This window comes from Choloepus didactylus, chromosome 5, assembly GCF_015220235.1.
Source record: "Choloepus didactylus isolate mChoDid1 chromosome 5, mChoDid1.pri, whole genome shotgun sequence".
NCBI classification, from domain to species: Eukaryota; Metazoa; Chordata; class Mammalia; order Pilosa; family Megalonychidae; genus Choloepus; species Choloepus didactylus.
Window position 1 is genome coordinate 161171478 of NC_051311.1, and position 22830 is coordinate 161194307.

Genomic DNA, 22830 nt, shown 5'->3' on the forward strand with positions numbered 1-22830 from the left:
AAAATTAGCCTTCATCTTCAAATAGCTCCTTTGACTAATGGTGACAGTTATTGTTTTTTCGAGGTCTTTTATATTTCAGGGATTGTGTTCTGGTATACAAAATCAATCAATCCCCACCCTCACCCACTAGATGAGAACAAATTGAGACCCGGGAGGTGATATAACTCACCACTGTCACCTAGCATCTAAGTTCCAGAATGAAGGGGTTTTTGGGTTTTAGAGTCCGTGTTTTTGTGCTTCTGGGTGTTCTTTGGTGCTTCAAGTATCAGAGATGCACCTGACATCCATGTGCGAATAGCTCACCCTGCTCTTATGTTTCCAGCACCTCCACCCCCTTGTTGATTCAAGCCCTCCTGCTTCTTTCTCCAAGACACAGACAGGGTCAGGGCGCAAGGCCCTACCCACCCTGGCCTAGGCTCTCTGCGTCTCTGCCCCTCTCCCATGATAGATTCCCGGTGAATTCTCTACATGCCCCCTGCGAAGTCCCCTCCGACACCTGCTCTCCATATCCTGGGGAGGAACAGCGTCTGTCCCTGGCTTTTCCTAGCTCTTTGTAAACCATGCAGGGACCTGCCCTGTTTATAAGTGTGCATTTCTGTGTCTGAAGTTCTCACTCCTCTGGGAGTTCTGAGTTGGTTTTTTCATTGTGGCAAAGGTGTGCATGGAGGCTGGAGACTGGGAGGGGCCCCGAAGCTGGAGGAGCCCTGTGTTTGTCTCCAGTGCCGAGCTTTCCCGGCCCCTGGACTTCTCTGCTCTGCCTCACCTTCCTGTCTGCAAATCCCACCCATCTCTTAGGGCCCCAGTCAAAAGCCCTCGCTACTCAGAATTCCATTGCCCAGTCCTGCTCTGCCCTGTTCTCTCTAGCATCCTTGGGGGCAGGCTCCCTGGAGGTGTCATTTTTTGACCCTAGCATTGAGGCTTTAATGGAGCCGGGGCACCGTGTCTATTTGCTGAATGAATGAAGTTGGTAGTGCTCAGTGCCCGCAGAATTTAAGATATGGGAGAGTGTCAGCCTTTCCCTTAGTATGGAAAAAAAGGATGAGCTTGAAGGTGAATGATGAGGCTTTTATTTATATTTGGACACTGAGGAAATTACCTGAATGTGCTAGTCAAAAGGAAGGATGGAGGCATTTTTCATGCAGAAGAAATATGAGCTTAAACTGCTCCTGTTGACTATCAGTATCCCATGGTGGTGAGCTCGGTGGCTCTGACAATATATTTAATCTCCTTGAGGAATTCTGCTTCTTCTTCTGAGAAATGGTTGGCCAATCTTGACCCTACAGGAGGATTTTCGGGCTGATCTGGGAGCACATATTTAAATAGCTAGCCTAGCGACCGATACCCAGAAGTCTTTCAAAACTGGCTGAAATTTTTGAGGAAGGATGAGTAATATGCTGAATGCTATCATTTAATCTTCATGGTAATGCTACAAAGTAGGTATTTTCTTGCTCCAGTCGAATAGGTGACAGAAGTGGGGCTTGCAGGTGTGTCCTCACCCGCCGGGTTGACAGGGCTCTGGACCAAAGTTCTGTGTCCCTCTCTGAGCCCTGTCCCCAACGCTGGTCCAAGTGGCCTCTCTTTCCTTTGCTGGCTCAGTAAATCTTGAAACTTCCTATCCTCCTCCTTCCTCCCCCACCGCTGGCACTAAGGGAGGAGGCCAGGACAGGAGGTGGTTAATTTTTAAGCTGGTCAGTGCAACAGACATCTGTGTTTTGCTTCAGGGCCTGTGGGCGTCTGCAGACCAGGTGGGAGGATGGGGCACCTGCAAGTGACCCAGACGTGTGTCTGCTTTGGGTTTTGTTTTTGTTTTGCAAGTTGTCACTGGGATCAGAAGCACCATTAAGCATTGTTTTTTCATATGAACCTCCCTTTTTTTTTCCTTTATTAAACATGTTGTGGGTTTACAGAACAATTACTCCTAAAATACAGGATTCCCACGCACCACCCATTAACACCTTGTATTGATGTGGAACATTTGTTACAATTGATGAGAGCATGTTTTTGTAATTGTGCTGTTAACTATAGTGCATGGTTAAACTTAGGGTTCACTGTGTAGTGTAGTTCTATGGATTATTTTTTTTTTACTTTTACTCTGTTACCATATATATATACAAGCTAACATTTCCCCTTTTAATCATATTCAGATAATATATTTCAGTGCCGTTAAGTATGTTCACAATGGTGTGCTACTCACCGTCATCCATCACCAAAACATTTCCATCTCATATGGTGCTTTTAAGCTGTACATTTGCTTCTGTTGTATGTTGTTATTTAAAATAGTAGTTTTAAGATGCCTTTGGAAACCCACTTCTAGATAACTGTCCCTCACACCCCAGAGCTGATGTTAACCTAGGAGTGGCTTTCGCTGCAGCCTCTATTACAGATCGCTGGCCAGTCCCACCACCCTGGGAATGCACACAGGGCCAACTCTTCACCCAGTTGTCATCAGTTCTCAGTTATCCGTGCCATCCTAAGAGGAAACTTACATTGACTGGGTGGGGGTGGGGGGCAGACGCCGGGCCTTTGCCGAAAACATTTCCCAGAATTTCTTTTGAGAATGCTGCCAGAGCTGGAAGCACCTATTTTTCTATAATTTCGTTCATGGCAAGGCTCGATGCTTTGGGGGAAAATTCCACTTTTGATGAATGCCACAATTATTGGTGCTAGAACTTGGTGCCGTGTTGGGGATTTGCTGGCTCACCTACCTCCTGTCACAAGCGATTTTCTTTCAAGGCTTGAAGCACATTCTGAAGTCAATTCCAAGAGGGTTTTAGTTCAGTTGAGTTTTCATTGACCACACAATTTTTAGAACATGTGCCTCGTCCCCTAAGGTGACTTTTTTTTTAAAATTCAGTTTTATTGAGATGTATTCGCATACCTACAATCATCCATGATGTACAATCAGTTGTTCACAGTACCATCATATAGTTGTGTATTCCTCATCCCAATCTATTTTTTGAACATTTTCCTTGTACCAGAAAAAGTGAAAGTAAGAATAAAAAAAAAAAGTAAAGAACACCCAAATCCCCCCCCTCCCTCACACCCTATTTTTCATTTAGTTTTTGTCCCCATTTTTCTACTCATCCATTCATTCACTGGATAAAGGGAGTGTGATCCACAAGACTTTCACAATCACACTGTCACCCCTTGTAAGCTACACTGTTATACAATCGTCTTCAAGAGTCAAGGCTACTGGGTTGCAGTTTGATAGTTTCAGGTATTTACTCTAGCTATTCCAATACATTAAAACCTAAAAAGGGTTATCTATATAGTGCATAAGAATGCCCACCACAGTGACCTCTCAGCTCCATTTGAAATCTCTCAGCCACTGAAACTTTATTGTTTCATTTCGCATCCCCCTTTTGGTCAAGAAGTTGTTCTCAATCCCATGATGTCGGGTCCAGATTCATCCTTGGGAGTCATATCCCTAAGGTGACTTTTGAGGGCCTGCAGCCATTTAAATGCTTATATTTGGAAAGTTTCTTTAAAAATTGCCATCGCTGGGTAGCTACACTTAGCCAAGTGCATGGTATGTTCCTGTATATACAGAGACCTTATCGGTGGGCACCATATGAGAAAGTAACCAAAGCCCATGTTCCCAACATCTGTGGGACTTGGGGGTGGGGCAGGGCAGGGCTGGTGTTAGGAAAAGTCAGAAATATTTTTAGCAAATTGAACCCCAGTGTACTGGAACCACTTTGTGCAAAGGAGATTTAATTAGACGAGATGATCAAATGCAGTTTCCTAGTGAGTCTTGCACAGAATTAAAATACATGCTCTGGGAGGGCGTTCCATGGCAATCCCAGCAAGCTCTGCTCGTGGTGGACCACCCCCCACTCTTCTCCAAAAGTCCCTGAGTGGACGGGGGTTTCTTGCGGGTCTGACTGCAGGGGCTCAGGGGACCCAGGTGTCATCTGGTTTCACAGCCCCCACCCATCTCTGACAATAGACCAAGGGCCCCAGAGGGCTAAAGTCCATGAATTAAAAAACAATGTCAGGAAGCACTTTCATGCATAGAATATCAATTATAGGACCACAGGCCCTGGCAAAGACAGACAGAAGCTGCCCATTGCAGGCCCTGTGGGAATGTCGTGCTGGCCCTAGGCTGCAATGGGCAGATGTCACGTCGGAAAATGCCATGTTGGAAGATGCATTTACACGAACATGAGGTTTTTTTTTTTAATGCAATTTTATTGAGATATATTCACACACCATACAAACCATCTGAAGTATGTAATCAGTGGCTCAAAGTTTCATTACATAGTTGTGCATAGATCTCTATGATCAATTTTAGAAAATTTTCATTACTCTGGAAAAGAAATAAAAATAAAAAAGAGAACCCAAATCCTCCCATACCCCTAATCCACCCCCTGATATTTTTATAGTAAATTTGTTACTGTTGATGAAAGAATATTAAAATATTACTGTAGACTTTATCCCATAGTTTGCATTTGGTACATTTTTTCCATATACCTCTCTATTATTAATTCCTTATTAATAGTGTCATACATTTGTTGTAGCTCATGGAAGAACTTTTTAATATTTGTACAGTTAATCACAGTCATCCTCTACTATTTGCACAGTTAATCACGGACATTGTCCACAAGTTTCACTGTGTTATACATTCCCATGTTTTAACCTCCAACTTTACTTCTGGTGACATACATGACTCGAAACTTCTCCTTTCCACCGCATTCACATACCATTCAGCATGGTTAATTACTCTCACTATAACATGCTACCATCACCTCTTTCCATTTCCAAACGTTTAAGTTCACCCTAGTTAAACATTCTGTACATGTTACGCAACCACTCCCCATTCTTTAGCCTCATTCTGTATGAGTTTACATATTATAAGTTCATATCATATTGCGAGATCATACAATATTTGTCCTTCTGTGTCTAACTTATTTCACATAACATAATGTCCTCAAGGTTCATCCATGTTGTTTTGAGCTTCAGGGCTTCATTCCTTCTTACTGCTGAATGATATTCCATTGTATGGATATACCACATTTTGCTTATCCAGTCATCTGTTGATGGGCACTCAGGTTGTTTCTGTCTTTTGCCAGCTGTGAATAATGCTGCTGTGAACATTGGTGTGATATGTCTTGTGAGCATGAGTTTTTACTAGCTCAAATGTAAAAACAAACAAACAATTATAAATAAAAGGGAAATTAAACTAGTCGAATATTTTCCTCCTCTGTGTGTAGTGACTGGATCCATCAGTGCATGAAATTCTGTCATGGGTGATTATTTATGACCTCGTATTTATTTCCTCTCTCCTGCCCTCTTTTTGGCACAGGAAACAAAAGTAGAAAATGGATATTTCCACGTGTAGCTGTCACAAGCAACCCCTTAGATTTTGGGGACCTAAAAAGAGCAGGGCAAGCAATAGACCTGGGTTTGGATTCTGACTGCTGCTTATTAGTGAAGTGAACCAAACACCTCATTTCTTCCCCTACGAATGAGGAATACAAACACCTACCTCAGGGAATTCTGAGAACTGAATAAATGGCACATGTAGAGCCAGGATATGGAAGCTTCTGAAGGAGAGCTGCCTTCCCTTTGGAATGTTGTGTTTAATTTCGATTTAAGAATCAATATAGATATTTGCAGTTCCAGTTGCTAGACACCATTCTCTCTGGAGTTGTAATTATTCTAATAGCAGTTAAGCTATTTCATGACATGTTGGCCTCCCACTAGCAGAAGCCAGTATGCATTTTTTTTTTTAAATTTATTAACTGCTAAGACTGCGTGAAAGTAGGGTCTATTTTCTACTTTCTCAGAATGAAGTCTGCTTTTTCAAACCAACCAACCCTATTTAAATTGGCTGAATTAACACCTCTAACTCGGCTGGGCCCAGCCGGGAGAGTGGTTCAGTATGGCTTGATATTTCCCAAGACTGGGAACCAGACACCAGCTTCTAGAGGGTGGCCCCACTTCCTGTTTTTCAAGGACAATCCTGGTTTTCTTGGGTTGGCCCTGTGGGAGCACCAGGAGCACCCACCTTCTCTCTCTTCAGGGTTCCGGTTGGTGGCGTGTGTGTTCCTAACTGGCTGGGGACGGGGCTGATTTGTAGTGTTTGCTAAGATCCTTGGTAAAAAGCTCTTCCTGTGGCTCCTGTGAAGCTTCCCAGCACGACATTAATCAGCCTGCAGAATTCCTGAACACACAGCCATCGGCTCCAGCACCCCATGAGTTCTGGTCCTGAGGATACGTAGCATATTCACGCCACCCCATCACCTCTGGCCCTTGGAGAAGAAATGTCCTTCCTTCTCCACAGACTGGGCTCCAGTCTCTCTCCCATCTGGCTCCTTGCCTCGTCTCTGGAAGCTTCTGGCTTCTTTAGAATTTGTCAAACCCTTCATTCCCCCCAGGTGAGTTGCCTTCCTATTGACTGGTTTCCTTTTTCTTTTCTTTTCTTACAGGCTCATTACTCCAGGCTCATCAGAGTCCTTCTGTCTCAGTTTCCTGGTGTTGCCGGAACAAAGTACCACATGCTAGGGGGGGGTTAAAACAACAAAATGTCTTCTCTCTCAGTTTTGGAGGCCAGATGTCCGAAACCAAGGTGCTGTTGGGCTGTGCTCCCTCTGACACCTGTAGGGGAGAGCTCTTCCTGGCCTCTTTCCGGCTTTGGTGGTTGCTGACTGTCCTCGGTTTTCCTTGGCCTGGTGCTGCAGCCCTCCGTCCCTGCCTCCTCCATCTCCACGTGGCCTTCTCTTCTCCTCTTCTTAGCCGGACACCAGGCCTACTGGATTAAGGACCCACCCTACTCCAGTATGAATTTACCTTAATTTAACTACTTCCATCTATAGCATCCTTATTTCTAAGTAAGGTGCTGGGGTGAGGAATTGAACACTTCTTTTTACACAACACACTATCTCTGGAACAGCTTCTAACTCCCCAATCCAGCCCTTCCCTGCTCCCTTCAATCTGTTCTTCAAATCATGGGCCAACCCCTTTCTTCTCAGCCACCCTCTCGCCTGGCTTCCGGTGCGTTCTAGGGGGTCCTTCAGTATTACAGGTTCCTTTTTCTCCTTGGTCCTTGCATTCTCTAAAGGTTTGAAATTTATTCCTTATAATCTGTTAGAATTTACTTTCCTCTGCCTCTCTTTTGTTGTATATTTTATTCTTGCCCCCCTGCCCCCTTCAGCTGTCTTTCTTTGGAGAGACATAGGTGTATTCCAGTGGTGAATGGTGTCCCAGCATGGAAATTCCAAGTTGACCTTGTTACCATCCAGTGGTTCCTGGCATGTTTTGTAGACACCATAAGTAGGGCATCTGTCCTTTTTGGTGTTTTCTCTTTAAAGCAACAGACCATTTTTCACTACTGTTTTTCTTTCACGTCAGTCCTGTCTCTTCTGGCCTCTAGCAGAGTTGTGTCTACAGTAGCAAATTTCAGGACTTGCCTCGCAGTCTCCGGTGTTGTTCTTTAGGCCAGGAGGCCGTGTGCTGGTCTTGCATATGGGTTCCGAGAGGCCAACCCTGCTCCCCGTGACACTTCACTACTGCCCATCTCCTCCTCCGTCTTCCGAAGCCCTGGGCTCAGGCTGGGAGAAGGGATCGTGCCTCCTGTTGTCTCTGAGGTTGAGGAAGCTTTTCTCACCCTGCCCGTGTGGGAAACTCTGCTGGGTTTGAGAAATCTTTGCAATGACAGTGATAGTTGCCAGTGATACTTCCAGACCTTTCCACGTTGCCTGGTGGTATCGTGTCCTGCCCCTTGTCCCCCATGAACTGTTAGAGCACATGTACCTGGACGGCCACCCGGGCTGCGCTGTATCCCCCTTGGGACAGAGGGTGACATTGACTTACTTCAGGACCCTAAATAGAGCATGTATACTTAACGCTTTCTGGGACCGCTCGCGTCTTTATTTCGGTGGGGGGGGGGGTGCTGTGGGGTCTTTGTGCATGTATTGTCATGCCTTCTCATTTTGAAATTGCCTAGTATCACGCATGGAAAAGAAGATCTCGGCTCAAGTTGCTGGTTGTGTTTTTGTGTAGCTACTTCGAGAGGATAGCTTTCCTATTAAGAAGCCATTTCTCCTCCCTTCGGCTACATTTTTAGCAGCAGGGCCAAAATATATAACTAAGCATTCCAGTCCCTACCTCCAGGATTCAGTTTGTAAAAGACAACTTCAGTTCTGTCATGCACATTTTGTTGTTGTTTCTTCTTTCCGTGAAGCCATTCAGTTGAGGCAGGAATTCAGGAGGCACCTACTGTGTATTTTCCTGCAAGTGTGGAAATGTCTCCTGACGCCTCTCCCCGCTGCAGCAGCAGCAGCCAGCAGGGTGAATTTTGGGATGTTTCTGGCATTTCGACTCCTGCCTTCTCATGTGCTCCGAGTGTGTCTGCATAACATTCACCTCTTCACCCTTCTAGGGACTTCCCAAAGCCCACAGGCAGACTTCTGTTCTTCATAGAGCGAAGTACAATCAGCCTTCCCCACCTAGAAACTTTTCCCTGCTCTGCGTATCTTCAGAATAATGAGCTTATGACTTCTTGCTTCCTTTCTTCTTCCCTTCCTCCCTCCTTCTCTCCCCTCTCTTTCTTTGTCTCTTTCTCTTTTTTCTTTCTGTGTCCCTTTCTTTTTCCCTCCCTCCCTTCCTTCCTTTCTCCCCCTCCCTCCACCCCTCTCCCTCTCCTCTTTTTCTTTCTTTCTTTCTTTTTCTTCATAGAGTAGCTCAAATGTACTCTGAAATCTGAAATTTTGATCCAGAACTTTTATTATGTACAAAACCTTTTTGTACTTTTGAAGGTTTCTTTTAACTTTTTTAAAAAAATGATGGAATGAATGAGTGAGTGAGTGAATGAATGAGAGATTGGGACTACTGATCAGTAAAGAGTTTGGATCAGTGTACCGTTTACATGTATGTGCTATTCCTTTTCTTTCCCCGGCAACCACTGAAATTTGACTCGAAGAGAAACAGCAGTGAACTCTGGAAGGGCGATTTTACTTTGGTGACCCTCCAGCCCCTCCTTGGAGGTTTACGCTTTCTCTGTATTATCATTAACAAGAAGTCAGTAGAAATGAAGGATTTGATCTGAGGGGCCTGTGGCTGGGTTCAAATGGAAATCTCAGCAGTGGCTTTGACCTTTGGATCCTCTGTGGCCCCCTCCGAAGGAGGAGGATTGGGGAGTGACATTAGCTTACATTAGCTGCCTAGTGTTTTGCTCCCCACGAGTTCCCCTGCCACTGAACGAATGGCCTGGCCCGTTGCATGAGTTCAGATCCAGCACGAGCCGTCGGGCCATCCTGTATTCAGTGCCTGATGTGTGGAAATAGCTCTTTCTCTACATAAAGCCTGCATTGTTCAAAGTATTCATGTCCCACTCCAAGGAGTGTGCTGGGACTGCCAGTTGTTTCAAAACTGAAAATAGCTCATTATTTTAATATTACTGCCTCCTTGGACCTTTTTCTTTATAACAAGGAGGTTGTTATCAACGTCATGGGGGTGTCATATTCATTTCTAAGCTCTTCCCTTAAAGAAAAAAACCCGAAAGTGCACACTTCACCTGTCCTGCAACTCACTCTTTTATTTCTCCATACTCCCTTCGCCTTTAACGCAGGAGTTGTTGCGATTTTGGCCAACTCTGGCTGAGCTTTAAAGCTGCCATCTTGGAGAATCCGAGAAGGGCCTCCTCCGTCTGAGCTCCTAGTTTGCAAAGGTGGCCTGGCTGACACCCTCTTCCATTTAGAGTTCGCTTATGTGGGTTTTGAGTTGGGTGGCCTTTAATAATTACCTCATTTGAGTGGATTAAGGAAGACGGGATGCAAACATGGATGACCGTACCAAGTTGTAGAGAATGTGGAGAGCGACTGAGGATTGGAGTTGGGTGGTGAGGGTGGAGGGGGAAATCTGTGAGTCTGCTGGAGAAGGAGGCCTTTGAATTGTGCCTTGAAGTACGGGGTCTGTTGTGGTGGGAGGGGGTGGGAAAGGTGGGCTTGCTAGGGCAGAGGAAACAGTCAAAGCAAAAACTCAAAAACTGAGAGGAGACGTGAGTGACTGGGGCTGGGTGGTCACCAGTGGCAGGCTGTGGGTGTCCTGCACAAAGGCCCAGCTGTGACACGCAGCCTGCACCCCTCTCGTATATGGGGCTGTTTTCACCCAGTGGGGGTGACTTTCCTCCTTGGGGGGACTCCGTTACATCTCTAAGGAGCGATGGGAACAGCTCCTGAGCAAGCCAAGGATTGATTTGCTTGGGACAAGTTTGGCTAGAGCAGTAAATTCAAAAGCTGTTGTTGCGTGGACTGAAGATTGATATATTCTTGTAATTTGTGCATGGAATGTAGGAGTTCCTGAGAAGTTGTTTGGAAGGCGTCCCGCTCTCTTGAAAATTATAAAGGCCCGCATTCGGCTGACTCCATACGCCTTCTTGGGAGCTCGGTATTTTAACTTTTATTTGAAACACGAATGCGTTGAAGCCAAATATATTCCTTAACCTGCTTGAGACCACCGATTGAGTTGTTCTAAATGTTAATGGTGTCAAGCATGTCGTCCAAACATGTCCTTCTCAGGAGTGTATAGGATTACTCTCAGGAAAGGACCATGATGGATGGGGACATGTGGATATCAGCATCGTCGCCAGGGCAATTCCCAGACGTCGGTGGACTCCCAGAGTTTTTACCACTCTCCTCAGGCTTGTCATCTTAAGCCCTGATACCTCCTGGGCCCCCTGGTCAAACGGGGAGTGGTAGGGGAGGTGACGGAGTGTCCACTTGTATCCCCGTTAAAACATTATTATATTATCAATGTTGTTACTACAGCCGTGTCGTCAGAAGTCTGCCTCGGGAAATATAACATCTGGGTAATACTGTGGAATTTGTATGTCGGGAAAGACAGGGCACATCCATTACATCCTCAAGGTCCAGGGAAATTTTCTTAATTCATCTTTCTGCCACTTTAGGAAGGGGGAGGGACCCCCTCCTCCCCTCTCTCCCCGACCTCCCACTCCAAGCTAATAGTATTTATTTTATGCTACTGCTTCATAAAAGGCTTTCCTATTGTCCCTATTATCTTGCAACCACCCCAGAAGGTAATATTATCCCATTTCACAGATGAGGAACATGAGAGGAAGGTCTGTGTGTGCTAATCAGACAAGGCTGAGAGAAGGCAGAGGGGGTGCCCTTTATATGTCCATCTCCTGATGCAAGTGCAGAGCTGCTTCTTTACAAATCGGCTGATCTATGGGGCTTGCAACCAATAAGTTTTTTTTTTTTTAAATAAACTTTGGTTTAAAATTGAAGTATATGTTCGGAAAAGTCACATATAAATTTACAGCTTGATGAATTTTTACAGTGAACATATCTGGGTAATCACAGCACAGATGGAGAAACAGAAGGTGACTGAAACCCCAGAAGCCCCCCTGTGCCCTTTTGCATACTGTAAGCTCTGGAACACTGTAGTTTAGCTTTGTCTGCTTTAGAACTTTAAATGCAATCATATAGTATGAGCTCTTTTTTTAAATGCTCCATACCCAATTCCCAGGTAATCTCTAGTCTACTTTGACAGTATGAACCCGCCCCCCCCCCTTTTTTTTTCTTAATTCAACATCCAGGGAAGCCGGTCAGGTCTTCTCTCACCGTCCCTCAATGGTGAGTGTTGAATTAAAAAAAAAGTTGGGGAGTTCTAGTAGAGCCACCTCTTTGGCAATGCTTGGTCTTATTACTGCCCTATGTTTTTTAAAGTGCCTTAGAGCTGTTTTGCTCATTTTTTCCTGGGTCAAGGATGACATTCGAATAGCCAACACACTCGTCTGGGCATGCTCAGGGTTTTGCAAATGTCCTGGCACCCTAGTTCTTGCTCAACTCCTTACGCTCTGTTTCGGTTATCTGTTGTTGCAAAACCAGTCAGCGCCATTCTTAGTGGCTTAAAACAGCAAGGATTGATTATTTCTTATGACTGATTCTGTGCGTTGACCAGGCAGTCCTTGTTTCATGTGGCATTGGCTGGGATCCTGGGATGGCTAGAAGGTCCCAAGCCTTCTCATTCCCATTTCTGGGAGTTGGTGCTGGCTATGGATTAGAAATGCAGCTGGCACTGTTGGCTCTTGGTTCCTCCTTGGAGGCCTTTCCATATGGCTACTTGGACTTCTTTTCAGCATGGCAGCTGGGTTCCAAGAATGAGTGGTCCAGGAGGCCAGGGTGGAAGCTCTGGTTCTCTGATGGCCCGGCTTCAGAAGTTAGATTATAATAGGTCACTGGGCAAGCTCAGATTCAAGGGGAGGGTAAATTGACTCTACTTTATTGCCAAAGAGTCTGCATGATGCTGCCATCTTTGAAAATGCAATCTTCTGAGCTCTTACTCAATGAAGCATGGGGAATCACGGGCAGGGATGGGATTGGAGAGTGTAACTATCCATCGGTTCTGATCAAGTAAATCATTACCAACTTTGGTACTTTATTATTCATTACAATTCGCTTATGATACATTTCCAAGTTGATCATGACATAATTGATGAAGAGCAACTCTGAATGCGAGAAAAGGACTTTTCTCATGGAAATGGATCCATCATTTTGAAGCAGCTCAATCTTGATCCTCGGAGTTTTAAATGATACAAAACTTAGAAAAAGATCTTGTAAATTAAATTGAAGTAAATATTAATTTTTATCCTTCTGCACTGAAGTTGGACTTCTGAGTTTTTCTTCTGGTTCCTGAGCATGCCATGCCATTAGCAGTTTGTCCATCATGACATATATTGTTTTTCTCCTGTAATTTTATACGCAGGAATCTGATGAAGGCTTGTCTGAGAGATCTGTAGACTCTGATTTTGATCTTGCCTGATTACCTGGGTGATGTTGGACAGGCCATTTAATCTCTGTGCCCAATGAGCTCACTCACCTCCCTGCCAGCTCTGTTCTTGTTGGGCAGACTTTCTCACAGGGACCCGGGTTTGGTCACCATGCACACCTCCCATGAGCCCTTTGCTGCAGTGTGTACACAGTGCTACAAGGTGTACTGAAAAGTGTACTTTTCACCCACCCACTTTGAGAAGAGTTCTTAAGATATCATTCCAACAGTAGACCCTCCTTCGATTTCTGATCTGGGACAAATATTGGTGAAATAACGGATGCAGAGCAGGATTTTACAGTTTTATTTCTCTTGTATTCCTCATGAGTGGTGACTGATGCTTGGCTGAAGCCAAGGAGGACCCAGCCCTGGCCTCGTGGGCCTGGGCCTCAACTGGGTAAAGGAAGCCGACATTAAACAGTTACACTCTGTGGTAAATGCTATGAAAAAGAGCGTCTGAAAGGGAACACATAATGATTTTAGCTAATCACATCTGGGATAGGCACATGCCCATTTGGTTTCGTTTATTTATTTTTTTCTCAAAAAATGATTAGAATCATAGAAGTGGAAGAAACCCTCATGCTTATTTGTTATTCGGCAGAGGACATTGAGATCTAGAGAGATGGAGGAGAGCCTAAATTGAGAACCCAGAAAGCCTGGGGCTTCTTGTTTACTCTATTTTCCCCAGACTGTCTGGGGAAATAATCTTCACTGGCTGCCTGTTAACTTTAAGGGGAAAAATATAATAAAACGATTCCACTCATTTCTCTTCTGTTTCTTTTCCACTCCCCCATTTGTGGCAGGCAGGACTGCGAAGGTTTAATTGGGTTTGCAGGGAGGCATGTTTTCTCATGGGGATTAGAGCCGGCTAAATTGGGCTTTAACGCTTAGCGGGATAACAGAGCTAACTGAGGAATGTGAACCTAATTAGGGATTCCAGGGTCAGGCTTGACAAAGAGCACACAGAAACAGAGTTAAGGAAAAGCTCTTGAAGGAAGCAAATAAAGTGAGTCAAGTCTTGGCTGCCCTGGTTTGGTGTGGCCATTACTTCAGAGAGACCCGGTCATGCTTTGAGGTCTGTGTTAAAAGGCTGCCTCTGGGTTTCTCTTCTCTCCTCACTGGAGTTCACTCATCCCAGAGGAGCATTTTAGGACCACCCTTGAAGGAATGAAACACCCCGCCTTCGCTGTCTTTGGCAGCCCTGCCCAGGGTCTCCCGCTAGCATTCCAGAACATTCCGTGTTGACCTTAATTCAGCCACTGGGTGTAATGTACCTTGGTTGTTGGTATTTCCACCAACTTGGTGTCAGCACTAAGAGGAAGAAGCTTTCTCCTCTCTTCATTCAACCTTCCCATTTATAATAAATGATAGTAATGATAGTTTAAAAAAAAATTGAACAGACAGTTTGTCTTTTCTCAGTCGTATTTAATAGGTGAACAAAAACATCTGGCTATTTTTATTGATCAGTAGCATACAATGTAAGAAGAAGCTGAAACATAATAAAAGTGCCCCTCCAAAATAAGCTCTTTCCCATCAGATTGCCACTCTGCACAGGAATTAGGAAAGCATCCCTGTCTCCAGGTCCAGGGGACCAGGGAACATTTTATATCTGCAACCATTTCCCTGGTGCCCAGTTCAGGGCATGAGGGGCAGAAGGGAACCCGTGATGGATGTTAGGATTTGAGAAAGAAAGTGCTACAGTCTTGATGACTTCATGAATTTCCTTCCTGTTCTGGTTTGCTAATGCTGCCCGTTATGCAAGCACCAGAAATGGATCGGCTTTTATAAAGGGGGTTTATTTGGTTACAAAGTTACAGTCTTAAGGCCATGAAGTATCCAAGGCAAATCATCAACAATTGGGTACCTTCACTGGAGGATGGCCAATGGTGTCCGGAAAACCTCTGTTAGCTGGGAAGGCACGTGGCTGGCGACTGCTTCAGAGTTCTGGTTTCAAAATGGCTTTCTCCCAGGACGTTCCTCTGTAGGCTGCAGTTCCTCAAAAATGTCACTCTCGGTTGCTCTTGGGCGTTTGTCCTCTTTTAGCTTCTCCGGAGCAATAGTCTGCTTTCAACGGCTGTCTTCAAACTGTCTCTCATCTACAGCTTCTCTCAGCTCCTGTGCATTCTTCAAAGTGTCCCTCTTGTCTGTAGCAAGCTCGCTCCTTCTGTCTGAGCTGATATAGTGCTCCAGTAAACTAATCAAGGCCCATGCTGTATGGGTGGGACCACACCTCCATGGAAGTTATCTAATCAGAGTTAACACCTACAGTTGGGTGGGGTCCCATCTCCATGGAAACACTCAAGGAATTTCAGTCTAATCAACACTAATACGTGTGCCCATGTAAGATTGCATCAAAGATAATGGCGTTTTGGGGACATAGTACATTCAAACTGGCACACTTCCCAAATAATTGTTTTTAAAAAGATAAGACAGGAACAAACTTCACTCCAGATTTTGCCAAAGTTGTCTTAAAACTCAAATAATTACGATTAAAATAATTTTATATAATGATAGAACTTGCTACTTAGAGTGCTGCCTTTTTACTTGGTTTCACTCAGCAAGTTGCTTTCTAACTCATCCTGCCTGGTCTTTTCTTCTCTACCTTGTCTGAACTTCTTTTGAACCCAAATAATGGAAGATGGCATTCTTTTAGATGGGTGCATTTATTTAATGATTATTTAATATCTGTTGGTTGAGACTGCTGTGCCGATCTGCCCTTCTAGAACCTTGGCATTGTCAGATTTGCTTATGCCATCTAGCACATCAGATTGATGCCAAAAATGTGGAGGATTTACCAATGGGCAGAATTACCCAGAGAACAAGTAGGGGAAAATGGAGGAGGAGAGGCCAGTTGGCCAGGTTTTCATCGTAGCGGCCAAACATGTGAATACATGCTACATACTTAAGTCTATTTTTGCTTCTCTCTAAATATTTCTGTGCTATGATGCTGACTCATTTGATCCAGCACCACTGGAATTTTTGATGATTGAGAAAAAGTTGGACTGAAATTCACCTTTGTTCTGTGCATGCAGTAATAAGTCGTGCATTAATAAGACACTTGCATATTTAGAGAAATGAGTGGAGAATGTGACTCTTCATATGGCTTTGCCCAAAGTAAAATTTAATCAGGAACAACGATAAAGAAGCAGAGCTCATTGTTGCCTTGTATTAATCAGAAAGGAAAACAGCTCTGTAAAGCACTTGGAGAACTGAATTGTAATTTCTCTCTCCGGGTGTTGTAATCTCTGCAGAAGGTAAGCAGGGAGGGACTGAGTTGTGTTTTAAGAGCCTGTCTCGTTCCTCATGAGAAAGATCTTAACCTCAGAACCTGGTTTTCCACGTCTGTAGGGTGGGGTTTCCATGTCTGTAGGGTGACTGCACCTGTTTATCCCAGGTTGCCGTGGAGGAGATGGTGTGTGAAAATGCTTCCTAGGTAACTTTCTTGGGGTAAAGTAGGAACAGGTTGGAAGTAAAGCAGTTATTTTAGGTTAGTTGTCTTTTTCTCACTCCCTTGTTATGGTCTCTTAGAAATGTTCTTTTATTGTATGTTTTTTTTTTTTTTTAATTTTTTTTCATACAGTTGATTTAAAAAGGAGAAAAAAGTTAAAAAAACAAAACAAAACAAGGAAAAAAATATGTAGTGCCCCCTTGAGGAGCCTGTGGAGAATGCAGGGGTATTCGCCTACCCCACCTCGATGGTTGCTAACATGACCACAGACATAGGGAACTGGTGGTTTGATGGGTTGAGCCCTCTGCCATAGGTTTTATCCTTGGGAAGACGGTTGCTGTAAAGGAGAGGCTAGGCCTCCCTATAATTGTGCCTAAGAGCCTCCTCCCGAATGCCTCTTTGTTGCTCAGATATGGCCCTCTCTCTCTAGCTAAGCCAACTTGGCAGGTGAAATCACTGCCCTCCCCCCTACGTGGGATCAGACACCCAGGGGAGTGAATCTCCCTGGCAATGTGGAATATGACTCCCGGGGAGGAATGTAGACCCGGCATCGTGGGACAGAGAACATCTTTTCGTCCAAAAGGGGGATGTGAAAGGAAATGAAATAAGCTTCAGTGGCAGAGAGATTCCAAAAGGAGCCGAGAGGTCACTCTAGTGGGCACATTTTAGACAACCCTTTTTAGGTTATAAAGAATTGGGGTAGCTGGTGGTGGATACCTGAAACTATCAAACTACAACCCAGAACCCATGAATCTGGAAGACAATTGTATAAAAGTGTAGGTTATGAGGGGTGACAGTGGGATTGGGAAAGCCATAAGGACCACACTCCACTTTGTCTAGTTTATGGATGGATGAGTAGAAAAATAGGGGAAGGAAACAAACAAACAAACAGACAAAGGTACCCAGTGTTCTTTTTTACTTCAATTGCTCTTTTTCACTTTAATTATTATTATTGTTATTTTTGTGTGTGTGCTGATGAAGGTGTCAGGGATTGATTTAGGTGATGAATGTACAACTATGTAATGGTACTGTGAACAATCGAATGTACGATTTGTTTTGTATGACTGCGTGGTATGTGAATGTATCTCAATAAAATGAAGATTAAAAAAAAAAAATAGACAGGAAGTGTTTGCTGGATGCACTGTCATTCACCCAGAGTAGTGAAATTTTGGTGCTGAGCTTTGGTTGCATTCATGTGTGCACGCGCACACACACACACACACACTCCCAGGACTGGTTGTAAAGCCCTCGCATTGGCCTGTCTTAGTTCTGTTGATCTGCTGATTGGAGACAAGGTTATCAATATCAGTGAGCTCTAGGAACTGACGTAGGCAGGCGGGGCCAGGCGCAGTCTTGTTTGTTTGTGGTTGTCCTTGGTAACTGTAGATTAGGCCCCAGAATATAACTGAGAGAAGGTCATAAAGTGATTCTCAAACAGGGCCCTTCTCTGCATCATTGGGAGGGTTGGCCTTGCGGAGGGCCGCACGCCCTTCTCTGGGGTTTCTTATAGCCAGCTGGTGAGCCTGCTTGCCTCCCAGCCCCAGTGCCACTGTTTTTAGTTTTTCTGGACATCCTAGCCCCTTCTGGTGCTCCTTCTGGTGAGAAAGAGGGAAACAGTTCCTACTAGAAGAAGAACATGGAGTTTGCAATCCAGGTGACTGGTCTTTATTCTCTGTAAAACTCTGTACCCGCGATGTGACCGCTTTGCGACTCAGTTTCCCCAAGTCTAGAACAGGGTGCTCGTTAGCTCACTGGGCTTTGGGGAGGGTAATGAGAATGGCATGTGGACCTGGCTGTAGGCCCCCAAATGCACAGCCTAGATGAGCCTTGGGGATCCATGGAAGGAAGGACCCCAGCCCTTTCTTCTCCTCCAATCCTTGTAAACCCTCCCTGCGGCTCCCCCTACATGGTTTAGGAAGGGAGGGAGGCCACCCCAAACCCCACAGCTGCTCTCTGGAGCATGGGGTCTCCCCGCCTTTCCACCCTGGATGTGTGCCAACAGAGTCACAGAGAATAGTTAGCAGTTGGCAGAGAGGAGCGTCTTCAGGATGTCTTGTTCATTTCTTGGCATTGGGCTCCTTACCTGAGCCTGAGCACTGCTGGACGGGCACCCGCTCAGTTTGCAGCTCCATCAGTCAGATGTCAATTGCGTCCAGAGAACCCAAAAGCTAAAGAAGCATTGGCTCCTTACCCGCCCAGGAAGGTGAAGCCAACCAAGAAATCACCCAGGAGCACAGTATTTCCTTTTGTCATAGAAAAGTAGCTAATCAACCAGACTGTGTTGTGTGAGGCATTTGCTCAAGGGTCGGATGTGAGATGGGCAGGGCTGAAAGCACGTGAGCTTGCTCCAAGGCCATGGAATGGCTGTGAGCCCTTGGCACCCGCATTCGACGTGGGCATCTGGCTTCGCCGTTCAAAGGAGAGAGAGCTGGGCAGGGGCCGCAGGTTAGGGGGGCTGGGCCAGCGGCCCCCCACAGAGGGATCCCTTCCCTGTCAGACCCCAAGGCCGTGAATAGCAGAAGGAAAATCGGGCCTTTTTGCAGGGCTGGCACGGTGACCTGGAATCACTGAGGAATTTTCCCCGTGTAAGGAGGAGCTGGTCAAAGGGCATGGTAGAGACACTGAACGCAACTGTGGTGCTAAATGGAGCTGGGCGTCCTGCCAGCACAGCCCTTTGCCTGTTGCAGGTCTTGGGATAAGTGACTTCGCTCTCCTGGGCCTCTGGGCTTCATCTAAAAAGTGCACACGATACGCCCGACGATCGGGCCACCTGCAGGACTAAATTAGACACAAAGCTGGCACTTGGCCCAGGCTGGCATCCATTGGAAGTGTCCATCTGATCACTGTACTAAGCAGGCAGAAAAGCCTTGTATCTTTAAAACATTAAAAAAAAAATGCCTCCGAGAAAAATAAGTGAGTACTTGGAGAGGCAGGCTTCAGTTACCTGGATGAAAACCCTCATCCAAAGTGTATTATGTGTCAAGTGATGTTGAATTTCTGTGAGAGAGGAGCCCAGGCAAGGAGGGCTCTCAGTAAATCCCACATTCGTTGTTTAAAGGCCCAAGATCTGGCCAAATGCGCATTGCAGAACGCCCAGCCCAGGCCCTGTGTTCTCCAGGAATGCATGCCTGCACTCTTCTCGTTTCTTCCCCGGCACTTTGTGCTTTGCCCTTGCAGGGTGTGTATCGTTTTGTGTTGAAATGGTTTGTTTAGCCGTCTGTCTGCTCCACCAGCCAGGAGCCCCTTTAAGACAGGAGGCTTGAAGTCTGAGCCGACACTGCGTCTCCAGGACCCAGCATCGCTCCTGGCACTGAGTGGACAGCCATAAACATGATGGGCAGGACATAAAAGGCTGTGGTGTTAAAATATGCACTGTTGTGTGACCTGTTGGTCATCTCATCTCTGAGGCTCGATGGGCAGATCTGGGGACTTTGGTGATTGACCCTCAGCCAGGGGGACTAGCTGGCCCAGCAGCTGGAGTCCAGTGGTTAGAGAATGGGGATTGCTTTCATAGGGTGCACATGGTGCTGTGACTCCCTCGGCTGGGGTTGCGGACCTTGTGGAACCTGGCCATGTGGGAGGGAGAGGCCCTGGCTGTAGGGGCCCTGGGCCCCCTTTGGTGTTGCTGGAACTGGTCAGTCTACGAAGGCAGGGCTGGAGTTTGCACCTGGGTTTTGCACAGGGCAGCCCGAAATACCCTTGAGGCTGGATACCCTGCCCTGACCCTGTGCTGGGGGTTGAGGAAATTGGAAGAAACAGAGCAGGGAGCTTGGTTGCTGGGCTGCAGCCCACAGTGCTGAAAAGCTCTGTATGAGCAGAGGACTGCTCCGTGAGTGCATTCCCTGGGGTGCACCCTAGAAACTCTTTGCAGCTCCCCAGTGTGCACTGAGGCCCCCATCGGGCAGAGGGGATGGGACACTGCGGGGTTGGGGAGTGGAAAGGCCTGGTTCTCTGTGGGCGTCCCAGACATGTGGTGCAGCCCTGTCCCCAAAGCCCTGTACTTCTCTCTCTCTGCTCAAGTTAAAGGATGGGCAGTGATGCCTACATCTGCACCTCCAGTCAGTTCAGCAGAGGGGGGCGCTCTTGCACAGCCATTGGGTACCCACAGGCTCCCCAATGCTGGGTCTGATGGTTTAAAATGAAAACACAAATGAACCCCCAGGCAGACGGCATCGTCTCAGGATTTTATCAAACCACAATCAATTGCCCCAGCTGAAAAAAAGGGTTTGCTTTCCTCTTTCTTATTAGAAGGGCAGAAAAATAAGACGAAAATACAGTGTATCTTCAGGATGTACCTGAACTAGAATTTGGTTTTGGCCACAATGAAGGAACAAGAGCCCAAATGTATATGCCTGATAGTGATTTTTACTGCATTGGGTGTTTGCTGTTCTTTATTTTCTCTGGATTGGTGTTTCATTTGCAAATTTGTTTTACTTAAGATTTTCACTCAGAGTCACTCTATTTTTTTATAGCAATGCTGTGGATTTTGTAGATAGCATGGATTGTAATTAGTTTCCTTGGAAGAGGGTTTCTTGTCTGGTAGGAATTTTGCAGGTGCTTCACTGTCCTAGGGGCTCTCTGGACCCTCTTTAGCTCCAGCCCCATAATCCCAATATCACTCTCTTAATAAACCTTGTGATTTATGCCTTTGTTACATGCACTGTCTCCTCCCACTAGGATGTAAGCTGCAGGACAAATTGGGATTTGTCTGTTTTGTTTATTAATGTACCAGCACGAGAGAACAATAAGTTAAGAGGCTACTGTGTAACAATTCATTGAACAAATGAAAGAGTTAGACAAGATCAGGTATGGCCACTGGAAAGCTCTATAGAGATATAAGTTCTGGATGTGGGGTCTTGCCGATGGATGGGGGCAAGGTTGGATTCTTGGCTAGGGCACTTCACAGAGATAATTTATTATTTCCTGGAGGACAGCCCGGGGCCATACCAGGTGGCTGTGTTATAATCCCCCATCTGGCCACAGCAGGGCCTGGGATGCACAGAACACACTGGGATTCAGGAGCTGAATACTTTCAATGGCTGCCTCTTTTAACACTCAAATTTCTGAGATTGCATGGGGGTTTTCTCTTCATTATCCCAGCAAACACAGGCATCTAGAGGATCAGTTTTAAAAGGAGGTGCTCTGATTCTTTGCCCATCCCTTGGCAGCACATCACACATTTAGTGGCATACTGGGAAGCATCTGTGTGCTAAGTGGGTACCACATTGAAAATGAAATCTGATTATAGGGCTGCATTAACCAGGGGGTCTTCCTATAAGGATCTTTCTGGGAATCCTTGTATTTCCAAAGCTATTTGTTTTGTTTGCTGGGTTTTTTTTTTTTTTTTTTTTTTTTTGGCATTCCTTTGTATTTGTTCATTTTATCCATCATCCATTCGTCAAACTTGTGTGTGTGTGTGTTTGTGTATAGAGCTGAGGATACACAAATAAAAAAGATACGGTCTCTGCCTCCCAGGAAGTCTTAGTGTTGTAGTGAAGCAGGCCACGAGGCCTGTGATTCTGGGCAGTGCGAGAGCTACTGTACATGTAGGGGTGTGGACGGGTAATAGGGAGCAGGGGACCGGAGTGCCACGGAAAGGGCCACTGCCTTAGAGTGTGAGTCAGAATTCTGATGTACTGATAATCCACAGACGAATGACCATGTGTCATATATTTCTGGAGGAACTTAGTAAGATAAGCAAGAGAGCTATAAATAGTTGCTATGTCAAGAACAAAGGTTACTTGTCACCCATTCCAGGCCACAAGACCTGGTTAATCAGACCCTGAGATTTTTCCTTCCTTTGCACAATTGTTTTGAAAACTCTTTGAGAATGGGGGTGCAAGGGATTCGGTGGGAGAGGAAAGCCAGGAGGAAGCTAAGGAGTCGAAGCAGCTCTGGGGAGCCAAAGATTCTGTTTTTAGGTCCATGGGGTCCTGCTTGGCCTACCAGAGCCTTCTGAAGCAAATCCAGTTTCCTTCCCCACGATTGGCCCTTCCTACTTCAGAGAATTGCCTGATCTAGCCACAAACTTATCTCTTTTAATCCTCACAACTACCCTGTTAGGAAGTTACAATTATCACGTCCATTTCTCAGATGAGAAAATTGAGGCCCTGAGAGTTAAATGTCAAAATCTCTCAAAGATAGACTGCAAATCTGGTGTCTGTCTCCATTGGGTCATTTGTCCCCAGGGCCTTCTGCTCTGTCTCCTGTGACTTAGTTTTCTGTGCTCTCTCATCAAGTTAGCTTGTGTGTATGTCTATCTCAATGAACCCACAGTTCTCCAAAGGATCACAGTAGCATCAACGGAAGCTCCTTCCTGCTGTCTCATGCACTGCACTTCTAAGCCTGGAGCAAAATAACCACATTGATATTACTACAAAATGTAGACTCTGTTTTCAGTCCAGTTATGGAAGTTCTAGAAAAGGCTGTCTATTTCGTAGAGAATGCAAGGCCCTGGGTGTGGTTTCCCGTGTCCTGTGTGAAGTGTGGGGCAGTGGGAAGACCTCCACGGTGAGTCCTGGACCCCTGGCTGCCAACCCCACCTCCCACCCCTCCCCCAGGAAGCAGGGGGTTGGATTAACTCAAAGATC

General features: G+C 45.7%; 1 protein-coding gene across 5 annotated transcripts in view; it reads left to right on the forward strand.

Moving 5' to 3' along the window:
• TNS3 (tensin 3) overlaps window positions 1-22830 on the forward strand; it is a 390960-nt gene that overhangs the window by 149441 nt on the left and 218689 nt on the right. The window lies entirely within an intron of this gene.